The following is a 12,871-nucleotide window of genomic DNA, read 5'->3' as shown; positions in this document are numbered from 1 at the left end:
CCGGTCAGCGGGTCTGACCGGGGCGCTGCAGAGAGGAACGCCGCGAGCGCTCCGGGGAGAAGCAGGGACCCGGAGCGCTCGGCGTAACACTATTATAAATCTTAAATAAAAATTTTAAAAAATTGATGTAATCTTTTAACCCCTTAAGGACTCAGCGTTTTTCCATTTTAATGTTTTCCTCATCACCTTCTAAAAATCATAACGCTTTAAATTTTGCACCTAAAAAACCATATGATGGCTTATGTTTTGCGCCACTAATTCTACTTTGCAGTGACATTAGTCATTTTACCAAAAAATCTATGGGGAAACGGAAAAAAAAAATCATTGTGCGACAAAATTGAAGAAAACATTTCATTTTGTAGCTTTTGGGGGCTACCGTTTAAAATTGCCATTTTTTGACCCCTATAACTTTTTTATTTTTCCGCTTACAGGCCGGTATGAGGACTCATTTTTTGCGCTGTGTTCTGAAGTTTTTATTGGTACCATTTTCTATTGATCGGACTTTTTGATCGCTTTTTATTCATTGTTTCATGATATAAAAAGTGACCAAAAATACACAATTATGGACTTTGGAATTTTTTTGCGTGCAATTTAATTAGCGATATATTTTTATAGTTCGGACATTTTCGCACACGATACCACATATGTTTATTTTTATTTACACAGTTTTTTTTTTATGGGAAAAGGGGGGTGATTCAAACTTTTAATAGGGAAAGGGTTAAATGACCTTTGTTAACTTTTTTTTCCACTTTTTTTTGCAGTGTTATAGCTCCCATAGGGACCTATAACACTGCACACACTGATCTCCTATGCTGATCCCTGCAAAGCCGTAGCTTTTCAGGGATCAGTCAGATAGGGGCTCGATTGCTCAAGCCTGTAGCTCAGGCTTGGAGCAATCAATCCCAGATCGGACGCCGCAGATAAGGTAAGGAGACCTCCGCCTGCGTCCCAGCTGATCGGAACATCGCGATTTTACCGCGATGTCGCGATCAGCCCCAATGAGCTGCCGGGAACTGTTTACTTTTGTTTTCAGATGCGACGATCAATTTTGATCGCCGCGTCTGAAGGGTTAACAGCGTGCGGCACAACGATCGATGCAGCGCGCTGTTAGCCCAGGGTCCCGGCTATCATTAGCAGCTGGGACCGACCTGGTGTGATGCGGGGTCACGGCGTGACCCCGTTTATCACACCGGGACTGGGCTTAGGGCGTACAGGTATGCCCTAAGTACTTAACCCCTTAAGGACCGGGGGTTTTTCCGTTTTTGCATTTTCGTTTTTTGCTCTTTCAATTTTGCACCTAAAAATCCATATGATGGCTTATTTTTTGCGCCACCAATTCTACTTTGTAATGACGTCAGTCGTTTTGGCCAAAAATCTACGGTGAAATGGAAAAAAAAATCATTGTGCGACAAAATTGAAAAAAAAAAACGCTGTTTTGTAACTTTTGGGGGTTTCCGTTTCTACGTAGTAAATTTTTAGGTAAAAATGACACCTCATCTTTATTCTGTAGGTCCATACGATTAGAATGATACCCTACTTATATAGGTTTGATTTTGTCGGACTTCTGGAAAAAATCATAACTACATGCAGGAAAATTAATACGTTTAAAATTGTCATCTTCTGACCCCTATAACTTTTTTATTTTTCCGTGTATGGGGCGGTATGAGGGCTCATTTTTTGCGCCGTGATCTGAAGTTCTTAACGGTACCATTTTTGCATTGATAAGACTTATTGATCGCTTTTTATTCATTTTTAAATGATATAAAAAGTGACCAAAAATGCACTATTTTGGATTTGGAATTTTTTTGCGCGCACGCCATTGACCGAGCGGTTTAATTAATTATATATTTTTATAATTCGGACATTTCCGCACGCGGTGATACCATATATGTATATTTTTATTTTTATTTACACTGTGTTTTTTTTTTTTTATTGGAAAAGGGGGGTGATTCAAACTTTTAATAGGGGAGGAGTTAAATGATCTTTATTTACTTTTTTTTTCACTTTTTTTTTGCAGTGTTATAGGTCCCATAGGGATCTATAACACTGCACACACTGATCTCCTATGCTGATCACTGGTTTCTCATTAGAAACCAGTGATCAACGATTCTGCCGCATGACTGCTCATGCCTGGATCTCAGGCACTGAGCAGTCATTCGGCGATCGGACAGCGAGGAGGCAGGAAGGGGCCCTCCCGCTGTCCTGTCAGCTGTTCGGGATGCCGCGATTAGCCTCGACCATCCCGAACAGCCCGACTGAGCTAGCCGGGAACTTTCACTTTCACTTTTAGCTGTGCGGCTCAGCTCTAAAGGGTTAATAGCGTGCGGCGCCGCGATCGGCGCTGCGCGCTATTAGAGGCGGGTCCCGGCTTCACTATGACGCCGGGCCCGCCGTGATATGACGCGGGGTTACTGTGTAAACCCGCGTTATATCAGAAGAGCAGGACCAAGGACGTACCGGTATGTCCTTGGTCCTTAAGGGGTTAATAGGTTAAAGTCTGAGGCCCTATGGTCGACTAGGTCATATTACCTGTGGAATTATCACAAGAATCCAATGGAAAAGCTTGGAGCGATAAAAATGAACCATAACTGAATAAATGAAACATTCACACTTTCATAGTCAGGGGGTTGCTGAGAGGCAGGGAACAGGTGGTAGCTCCCCTGGTGGAGGACCGCCAGCTCCATGCTCACCAGAATGGTTACTCAAAAATGTAAATAAATTCAAATAAAATAAAATAAAAATTACATTAAAATTTCTTTATTCTCTTCAAGTTTGACACCATATGGTTTCTCTGCTGCCACATCGACGCTCTGCAGCAGTGATTCTAATATCAATGCCTGTAATCTGCATGTCATACTGAATAACAGTATTGTTTCATTAACACAGCACACTCCCTATGCATGTTAGGACAAGGCAAAGTGCTCTACACCCCTATTGAGGCTCTCTGTAATCCAGAAATAACCTTTTTTAATAACGATTTGTCGCGAATAAATTTGGTTTGAAACTAATTTTTTCAGAAAATTCGGCGAATCGGCCAAATCAAATTTTTCAAAAGTTTGCTCATCTCTACCAATGATATGAGTAAAGATATATTGAGAACAGTAGATGGTGTTTGAATTTTCCTGGGGCCTCATATACCATCTGTGTGACCTGACAGGTCAGGAGAACATACAGCTGAAAAGTAACGTTATATGCCACTGGCTGTGAATGTATTTCAGTGACAGTGGAGGGGATGCGACATCTTCCAGTCACGCTCGCCAGGCATCCTCTTGTCCAGACTCAGAGAAGCCCTGCACTCAGGGTGTCAGTCAAACTTGAATGTTGGAAGAGGGGCATGGTGAGTATGACTGAAAACCGCCACATCCCCTCCTCATGACTAAACCAGTCACAGCATGGCCAGCAGCATTCAAAGTTATTTTTAAACTCTCTGTGACATGGCAGACATGAGATGAACAGTTTTGGAACATTGGGGGACATTTATAAAAACTTGCTTATGTATATCATTTTTTAGTTGGTTTATTTTGCTTAATGTTTTGCTTACATGCAACAAATGTATTAACAAGTCACATGGCCTTTTATAAATATGTCACATGTGAAATTTTGCTCATGTAAGCAAAATCTGTAAGCCAGGGTTGAGCTGGCATTTTTCCATGGTGTGCGACTTTTTTGCGACAGTCGCATGTTATAAATTTTTGACCACTGCAATTCAATTTTCAAAACTTGCTTTTATAAGCTAAACTGTGAAAGCCTGCTCTTCTCGCTCGGCAAGAAGTCACATATGCACAGAAAAATGCGTAGTCACATATGCGACATTTGAGAGACAAATATAAGCATTTAAAAAGGGAGTAAATGCTTTTTATAAATGTCCCCCATTGTTCTTCTGACCTGTCAGGTCCCAGAGCTGGTATGTGTGGCCTAAGAGACCTGAAAGGTTCTCTTGAAGTAAAGCGATATACATGTCTGAATTATATTATTAAACAATATTTTATTAAATTCTAATTTACTTTTAAATCTTTCTATATAAGTTTTTACTGACGTGCAGGGGCGTACCTAGAGCATTTGGCACTCAGGGCGGATCCTTTGTTTGGCACCCCCCCCCCACACACACACACACACACGCACCCCCCTTAATTACACCTCCTCTTTCCCCTCCCCCCAGGGGCGGACTGGCCAAAAAAAAGGCAAGGACCCCTGCTAGGCTCTGCAGCTCATCAATCTTCTGGCATGCTCCTATTCCACCCAAATCCCACACACAAAATAAACTAAAATTTATATATGCAAGAAACACTTTAACGTAGGTAAATTTACATGACCAATAATACAGGTAAACAAGGACTAAATATATACCACCACACAATAACTGGATCATACCGCCATAATGTACTGAATAAAACCACTATATACAGACCAGTATACTATACAGAATCTGTATACAATATAAATGATTATATACAGGACCATATGGCGGTAGATATCAGCTGTACAGAGGATGTGTATACCATATCAGTGATTACAGTTACATTTTGGGACTCACAATTACGTCTTTTCTGATCAGTGGCGTCCTCTTTCCTTTTCTTCTCCGTCCGGATAAGACCGCCATGTGGATCTCTTAACATCTGCAGGAAAAACATGTCAGACTCTGCATATATTCAGTGCCCTCCTCTACACAATCTTTCCATCTATAGGCCCACAAACTGTAATAATGCCCTCCTTGGTGTCCTGCACAGTAAAAGGGCAGGTAGGTAGGTAGGTAGCCAGGTAATCCCCTCTTTCCCATAGGTATATGCAGAGTTACACCCCCCCTCTTTACAAATAGGTATATGCAGAGTTACACCCCCCCTCTCTTTCCCATAGGTGTATGCAGAGCTACACCCCCACCCCCTCTTTCCCAGGTATATGCAGAGCTACACCCCCACCCCCTCTTTCCCAGGTATATGCAGAGCTACACCCCCCTCTCCCTCCCTTTCCCAGGTATATGCAGAGCTACACCCCCCTCTCCCTCCCTTTCCCTATAGATATATGCAGAGCACCCCCTCTCCCCCCCTTCCCTATAGGTATATGCAGAGCACCCCCCTCTCCCTCCCTTCCCCATAGGTATATGCAGAGCACCCCCCTCCCCTATAGATATATGCAGAGCACCCCCCTCTCCCCCCTTCCTTATAGGTATATGCAGAGCACCCCTTCTCTCCCCCCTTCCCTATAGATATATGCAGAGCACCCCCCTCTCCCCCTTCCCTATAAGTATATGCAGAGCACCCCCCCCCTTATAGGTATAGGCAGGGTTAAAAAAAATTAAATAAAAAAAGTATGCTCACCTGATATCCCACGCAGCAATCTCCTCAGCAAGGGCCCGCGTCTTCTCCCCTCCACAGTGCAGGCGCCGGATGAGTGACATCACCGGCGCCTGCACTGCGTGCTGTGTGGGGGCGGAGGTCACGTCTCCTCTGTGTAGCTGCAGATGCGTGTATCGCGCATACAGGAGAATGTAGCGTTGTCTTCTGGGGATCTGGGACGAGCATCCCGGACCTCAGCAGTGGCAGCGGCGGTGGGCCAGTCCGCCCCTGGCACCCCCCTTGAGAGTGGCACCCGGGGCGGGCTCGCCCCCCCCCTTGGTACGCCACTGCTGACGTGTCTTTTGATAGAACAGAATTCCATCAGTTTCTATTATTCGCCTGTTGCAAAGGAAAATCCATGATGTTAATTTAAACAGTACAGTCTAATTCATTGCTTAAGGGAAATATAAAGTATAAATATAAAGTATAAAGTAAAGTCATTTGTTTCTTATTCTTCCATCCTGAACTTTTGAATGTTACTGATAAATAACAACACACAGTATCTGAAATACATTGGTCAGAAGGGATATCGGACTATTTAAACAGCTTGGAAGTAAAATTTTACAGCAAATGCATAAGTTCAAAGCAAATGTAAGGCTAGGTTCATGTACCTTACAATACCTTGAATTTAGTTCATAATTCCAATGTCTAATTTTTATAAATTCTTTACAATATTGTTACATGGTAGTAAAAGCCTCAACAGGCTGCAAATCACATCACAACCACTGAAAGGCCGATATCGGGATGCAATGTATTTTTTCTAAGGTAGTCATATCATGACACCTAACTTAGGGTATTTTAAGGAATCTAGTTACCTCTTATTATATTTTTGTACTTCACTTGGGGGGGGGGTGGTAGCTAGGGGGCCTTAATCATGTTGTTTTGTTTGCTTTATATGCACATCTTGAAATGTTGACATACTAATATATAATTATGCTCTTTAAATTTTCACTAACTGTTCAGAGCTTCTATTCTAAGTAGATAAGTAGAGCTTTCTATTCTAAATAGATAAGGAGAGCGCCTATGTTTTTCATCAGTTTTAGGCGAGAGTGCTATGGCTTGATTCTTAGATGTAGGCTTTATTCTGAGACCTTTCCAATGCTGTCCGGGCATGCTCAGAGTTGTAGTATTGCAACAGCTGGAAACACACTATTTGGAAAACTGCTTTAAGGAATTGTTCACAAAGTGCTGTAAGATGTAGTTTTTAACCTCTTGGGGACGCAGGGCGTACCTGTACGTCCTGCTCCCGCGATATAACAGGGGGTCACCATGTAAATAAAAATAAATATAAACATATGTGGTATCGCCGTGTGCATAAATGTCCTAAATATAAAAATATATCATTAATTAAACAGAACGGTCAATGGCGTACATGTAAAAAAAATTCAAAATTCCAAAATAGCGTATTTTTGGTCACATTTTATGCCATAAAAAATGGAAAAAAAAAAGCGATCAAAAAGTCAGATCAAAACAAAAATGGTACCAATAAAAGCTTCAGATTTACATACAGATACAGATCCCCATATGCAGAAAAATAAGAAAGTTATAGGAGTCAGAAGATGACATTTTTAAACTTATTAATTTCCGTGCATGTAGTTATGATTTTTTCCAGAAGGAAGACAAAATCAAACCTATATAAGTAGGGTATCATTTTAACCGTATGGACCTACAGAATAAAGATAAGGTGTCATTTTTACAGAAAAATGCACTGCGTAGAAACGGAAGCCCCCAAAAGTTACAAAATGGCGTTCAGACATCTTATCCCCTCCTTTGGATAAGGGATAAGATGTCTTTGGCCGGAATACCCCTTTAAGCTCTTTAGGGTCCATATCCGGATTTGATGTCTGAACCAGGCTGAACCAGCTTTTGAATTGCATGTTTATGCAGTTAATTCAAAACTGCATCTGTTTCCTCAGAGTAGGAAGTGATATATATATATATATATATATATATATAAATATATATATACATATATACACACATAAATATATCACAGCAAAATTAAATGACACTTTGTTTCAGGTACCAATTACTTAATAAACAGAGAATTGTGTCCACTGTCTTGCGCATTGTTACTAGATCTGATGTCACTCGCCTGATTCCACTGATTTATTCTTTGATACATGAGTCCTTATTAAGGAGGCCTGTTCATATCACTTACATATTATTCTGTCTGGGACCTTCTGGCAACTTTTTGCCTTTGTATACTTATGGTATCGCATTCATTTTTATTCAAGGCATTATTTATAATCTACACGCCTTTTCATTTTGCTGCCTAAGAGAAATGTTTCAGCCTGTTTAAAAGGGTTTTCGCAAGCACAGTGAAAATGTCAGCAGAATTTTCCTTGATCAGTGCTTTTTTTTTTTATTTTAGGGTGAAACATAAGCAACCTTAATCTACTCAAGAAGCGTGTAAGAGTTAGACATGGCTTAATGTGTATAAAATGAATGTAAAATGTGTCCATCCTCTGCTAATTATGGTATATTTTGGCTTTGTCTGTTTTGGCATAAAACCTCCAGAATTTCTGACAGTGAAAATCATCCTAACTGACAATTTTAAGGCAATTATTACTGACCAGTTGTTTTTGTATTGTCATAAAGCACCAAACGTGCAGCAGCATAAATCTGAAAGCAGACACATGGGGTTAAATGAGATAAATGACTACTGGGATGTACGGTGCATTGCTGTCATCAAATAAATATTTCATTTATGTTTTTACAGAGCATAAGTCATCATTTTCCTCATAGTTGACTACTACCCTTCCAGAGTCTCACAACCATCATATTATTTTAGCTGGGGGGGCTGATGGTTCAAACATAAATGGTAAATCTAAGCTTATAAAATTCTTACTGTTTTCTGTACTCTCCAAAAATGCTTCAGAATTTGTCAGTCAAGGTATTTTTCTCAGCTTGCAGACAGGTGTAATGCAGACTGAACGTCTCTGATACCGCAGTTTTCCTTTATTAATACTGTATCTAGCTCATGAGAAATGAAAAGAACAACATGTGTTTTTTTCTAAACAAACCGGGGGAATCGAGTACTAACCCTTGTTGACAAATGCTTGTCAGGAAGAGGTTGTAAAATCAATACTCAGAACTTGCATTAAATCCCATTTCTTATTTACAGCTAGCGTGGATTTTTTTTTTTAGACAATCTTTCTTCTGTATTGTTTAGACAGCGCCCCCCCCCACCCCCGATTAATATCGAGTAGACCTGTAAAATGTTTTAATAATATTCAAATGTAGAAAAAGTTTATAGCCTCCCCTTTTTGCATGATCTTTTGTGATTGTTAAAGAGGAAAACATCCCTCTCAGCTGTATCTTACTCTTCTGACACCATTTTAGTTTAGAAGATCTCAAACTACAAGTGAATACATGACATTCGCATTGTCTCCAGTGTACACATTTTACGTTTGATTTATGACATTACTATATAGGTGCACTTGACAGCTTTCAGATTGAAGAAGAGACAAGAGAGCTTTAATGTGAGATGGGTTATCTGGGTAAATCTATCAAGGGTTCGTCCTGGGAGAACAAGGAGAGAGGCTTTGTAGAGCCCCGCTGTGTAGCAAGCTTCCATGCTGTGCACATCCCAAGCTCACTGACAGTTATGCTCAGCCTTCACTGTAATAACGAATAAAAGGGAGCTCCCTGTAGATTACAGATCTTCCGTGTTTTGACATTGACCTTAATACATAATTTAAGCACAAAGCCTGAGAAGTGTGGAACAAGATAAGAAAAGACCAGAGAGCTGGCAGATAAAGTGATGTTCAATCAGAAATCAGATTTGTTCCTGATCGAGGAGATGTGGGCATTAAAAGAAGAGACACTGTAGTACAGGGAGATGAGTAACTGGGAAGGAATGGGGGAGTAAGAAAGAGGAGTGCCTGCATTATACACTATAATGCTGGCAAATTATATGGATAAAGGGCTGTCAAAATACTGTCCAATAAAAGTCAATATGCCCCACCGAAAAGATCATCAAACAGATCTGTTACTTGGAAGCCCTGGTTCGCTCTGATTTGACTTGACTTAGAAAAAAGACACTATTGAGCATTCCCTGCTTAAACAGAAATGTGCTTCATGGATAGTTAGATAGATAGACGCTATAGATATAGTATATATATATTTATATATAAAAAAAAGTTACTTGGTATATTTCTACACCTGCTTGGTAACACACATATGCATTTATCTATGACAGAAATTCAGCTCATTGAACATATAACGTAAGTCTCAGGGTTCAGTTGCTTAAACTAAACACCATGATTTACAGTGGGGATCAAAAGTTTGGGCACCCCAGGTAAAACATTTTATTAATGTGCATAAAGAAGCCAAGGAAAGATGGAAAATCTACAAAAGGCATCAAATTACAGATTAGATATCATTATAATATGTCAACAAAAGTCAGATTTTATTTCCATCATTCACACTTTCAAAATAACAGAAAACAAAAAAATGGCGTCTGCAAAAGTTTGGGCAACCTGCAGAATTTATAGCAGGCACTGCCCCCTTTGCAAAGCTGAGATCTGCCAGTGTCTCATTCATCATCTGGGAAGACCAGGTGATGTCAATCTCAAAGGTTTTAAATGCCCAGACTCATCTGACCTTGCTCCAACAATCAGCACCATGGGTTCTTCTAATCAGTTGTCTAGAAATCTGAAACTGATAATAGCTGATGCTCACAAAGCTAGAGAAGGCTCTAAGAAGATAGCAAAACATTTTCAGATGTCAATATCCTCTGTTCGGAAGGTAATTAAGAAATGGCAGCCATCAGGAACAGTGGAAGTTAAAGCAAGATCTGGAAGACCAAGAAAAATATCAGACAGAACAGCTTGCAGGATTGTGAGAAAAACAATTCAAAACCCACGTTTGACTGCACAATCCCTCCAGAAAGATCTGGCAAACACTGGAGTTGTGGTACACTATTCCACTATAAAGAGATACTTGTACAAATACGGACTTCATGGAAGAGTCATCAGAAGAAAACCTTCTACGTCCTCACCACAAAAATCTGCGTTTGAACTTTGCAAATGAGCATATAGACAAGCCTGATGCATTTTGGAAACAAGTTCTGTGGACCAATGAGGTTCAAATGTAACTTTTTGGCCGGAATGAGCAAAGGTACGTTTGGAGAAGGGGAACAGAGTTTAATGAATTGAACCTCTGTCCAACTGTTAAGCTTGGGGGTGGATCAATCATGCTTTGGGGTTGTATTGCAGCCAGTGGCACAGGGAACATCTCACGAGGAGAAGGAAAAATGGATTCAATAAAATTTCAGCAAATTTTGGATGCTAACTTGATGCCATCTGTGAAAAAGCTGAAGTTAAAGAGAGGATGGCTTCTACAAATGTATAATGATCCTAAACACACCTCAAAATCCAAGGGGGATTACATCAAGAGGCGTAAACTGAAGGTTTTGATATGGCCTTCACAATCTTCTGACCTCAACATAATTGAAAATCTATGGATAGACCTTAAAAGAGCAGTGCTTGACAGACAGTCCAGAAATCTCAGAACTGGAAGACATTTGTAAGGAAGAATGGGCAAAGATACCTCAAACAAGAATTGAAAGACTCTTGTCTGGCTACAAAAAGCGTTTATAAGCTGTGATACTTGCCAAAGGGGGCAGTGCAAGATATTAACTCTGCAGGGTGCCCAAACTTTTGATCCCCAATGTACTATAACTTTTATAGAATAGCTTCTAGTGCTAGATGGGATGGTTTGAGATCTTGTAGAATTTTCATCTCGAGTTTATAGAGAATGGTGCACAAACCAAAGCATTCAGAGGTCAGAATTGACAAAGTACTTTAAGATAGTTACATTTCACATGGTGCTCAGCTGGGTGAAAAATCGTATGACAAGGTAGACGTTCTGATAAATGCCGGTTCTTGTAATAAAAATGTCTTGAGTCAGCCTCTCTCTTCTCATGGGGCCTCCCTCTAAGATGAAGGCACAGACATGGGTTGTCTTCATGAGGTTACCTCTTTAATGTTCTATTGGAATAAATCAACTAAGCCTAAGTCCTCAACTGTTGCTGCTGTGACCAAAAGAGATCTTACATAAAACTACTTTTTGGCCATATTTTGTATGAGTCAGTCACTTTCCTTAATGTCTCAATTTAAAACTAGATATTTGTAATTAATTTCCTCTTTACTGATACCTAGGATCCTCGGCACCCCTTACCAGTTTTCAGTTGCAGGGTATAATTTCTATAAACCAGTATCCGGAACAGAAACACAGTTGAGGCTCCACTTATGTTTATCAATTGTGTATTATTTTTATATTCTCGTCCCACATGTCCATTCACATGTAGGAAAAAGTATCTTTATTAATTGTCCATGTTTGATGAGTCTCTGCTGCCTCAGTTTTATGTTCTTAGCTGATAGGAATAGAACCTGGTATAAGCTTCCACTGCTGTGACAAATCTATGTCAAGGCATAACATACTGATACATGACAGTATCCAACTGGTTTGAAAACCAATTGATATTGCAGAATGTGATTCATTCTATGATTTACACCAACATCATTCAATCTCTCTCTCTCTATGGTTCTCTATATCAGGGATGTGCACACAGACATAAAAGGGGTCTGGAGCCCCTGACCTTTTTCTTCATCTGCCCGTTGATGCCCTATTGACAGGCATATTATTGCATTTTGTTGCTGTTTGAACACAGAAAAGGAATAATACTCACAGAGACATCACAGTTATAAACACAACGATGTCACACTACAGGAATAATACACTCAATGATGTCACTGTACAGGGATGATACACAAAGCGATGTCACAGTACAAGAATAAAATACAGTGATGCCACTGTACAGGGATAAAACACACAGTGATGTCATAGTTCAGGGATAATGCACACAGTGATGTCACAGTACAGGGATAATATACACAGAGATGTCACAGTACAGAGATAATATATAGTGATGTCACAGTACAGGGATAATACACACAGGGATGTCACAGTACAGGCATAATACACACAGTGATGTCATAGTACAAGGATAATGCACACAGTGATGTCACAGTACAGGGATAATATACACAGTGATGTCACAGTACAGAGATAATATACAGTGATGTCACAGTACAGGGATAAAACACATAGTGATGTCATAGTTGTCACGATGCCGGCTGGCAGGAGGTGGATCCTCTGTGCCAGAGAGGGATTGGCATGGACCGTGCTAGTGGACCGGTTCTAAGCTACTACTGGTGTTCACCAGAGCCCGCCGCAAAGCGGGATGGTCTTGCTGCGGCGGTAGTAACCAGGTCGTATCCACTAGCAACGGCTCAACCTCTCTGACTGCTGAAGATAGGCGCGGTACAAGGGAGTAGACAAAAGCAAGGTCGGACGTAGCAGAAGGTCGGGGCAGGCAGCAAGGATCGTAGTCAGGGGCAACGGCAGGAGGTCTGGAACACAGGCTAGGAACACACAAGGGAACGCTTTCACTAGGCACAAGGGCAACAAGATCCGGCGAGGGAGTGCAGGGGAAGTGAGGTATACATAGGGAGTGCACAGGTGAAAAC

Source organism: Hyla sarda, chromosome 2 (genome assembly GCF_029499605.1).
Source record: "Hyla sarda isolate aHylSar1 chromosome 2, aHylSar1.hap1, whole genome shotgun sequence".
Taxonomy (NCBI): domain Eukaryota; kingdom Metazoa; phylum Chordata; class Amphibia; order Anura; family Hylidae; genus Hyla; species Hyla sarda.
Note: the sequence above shows the minus strand (reverse complement) of the source record.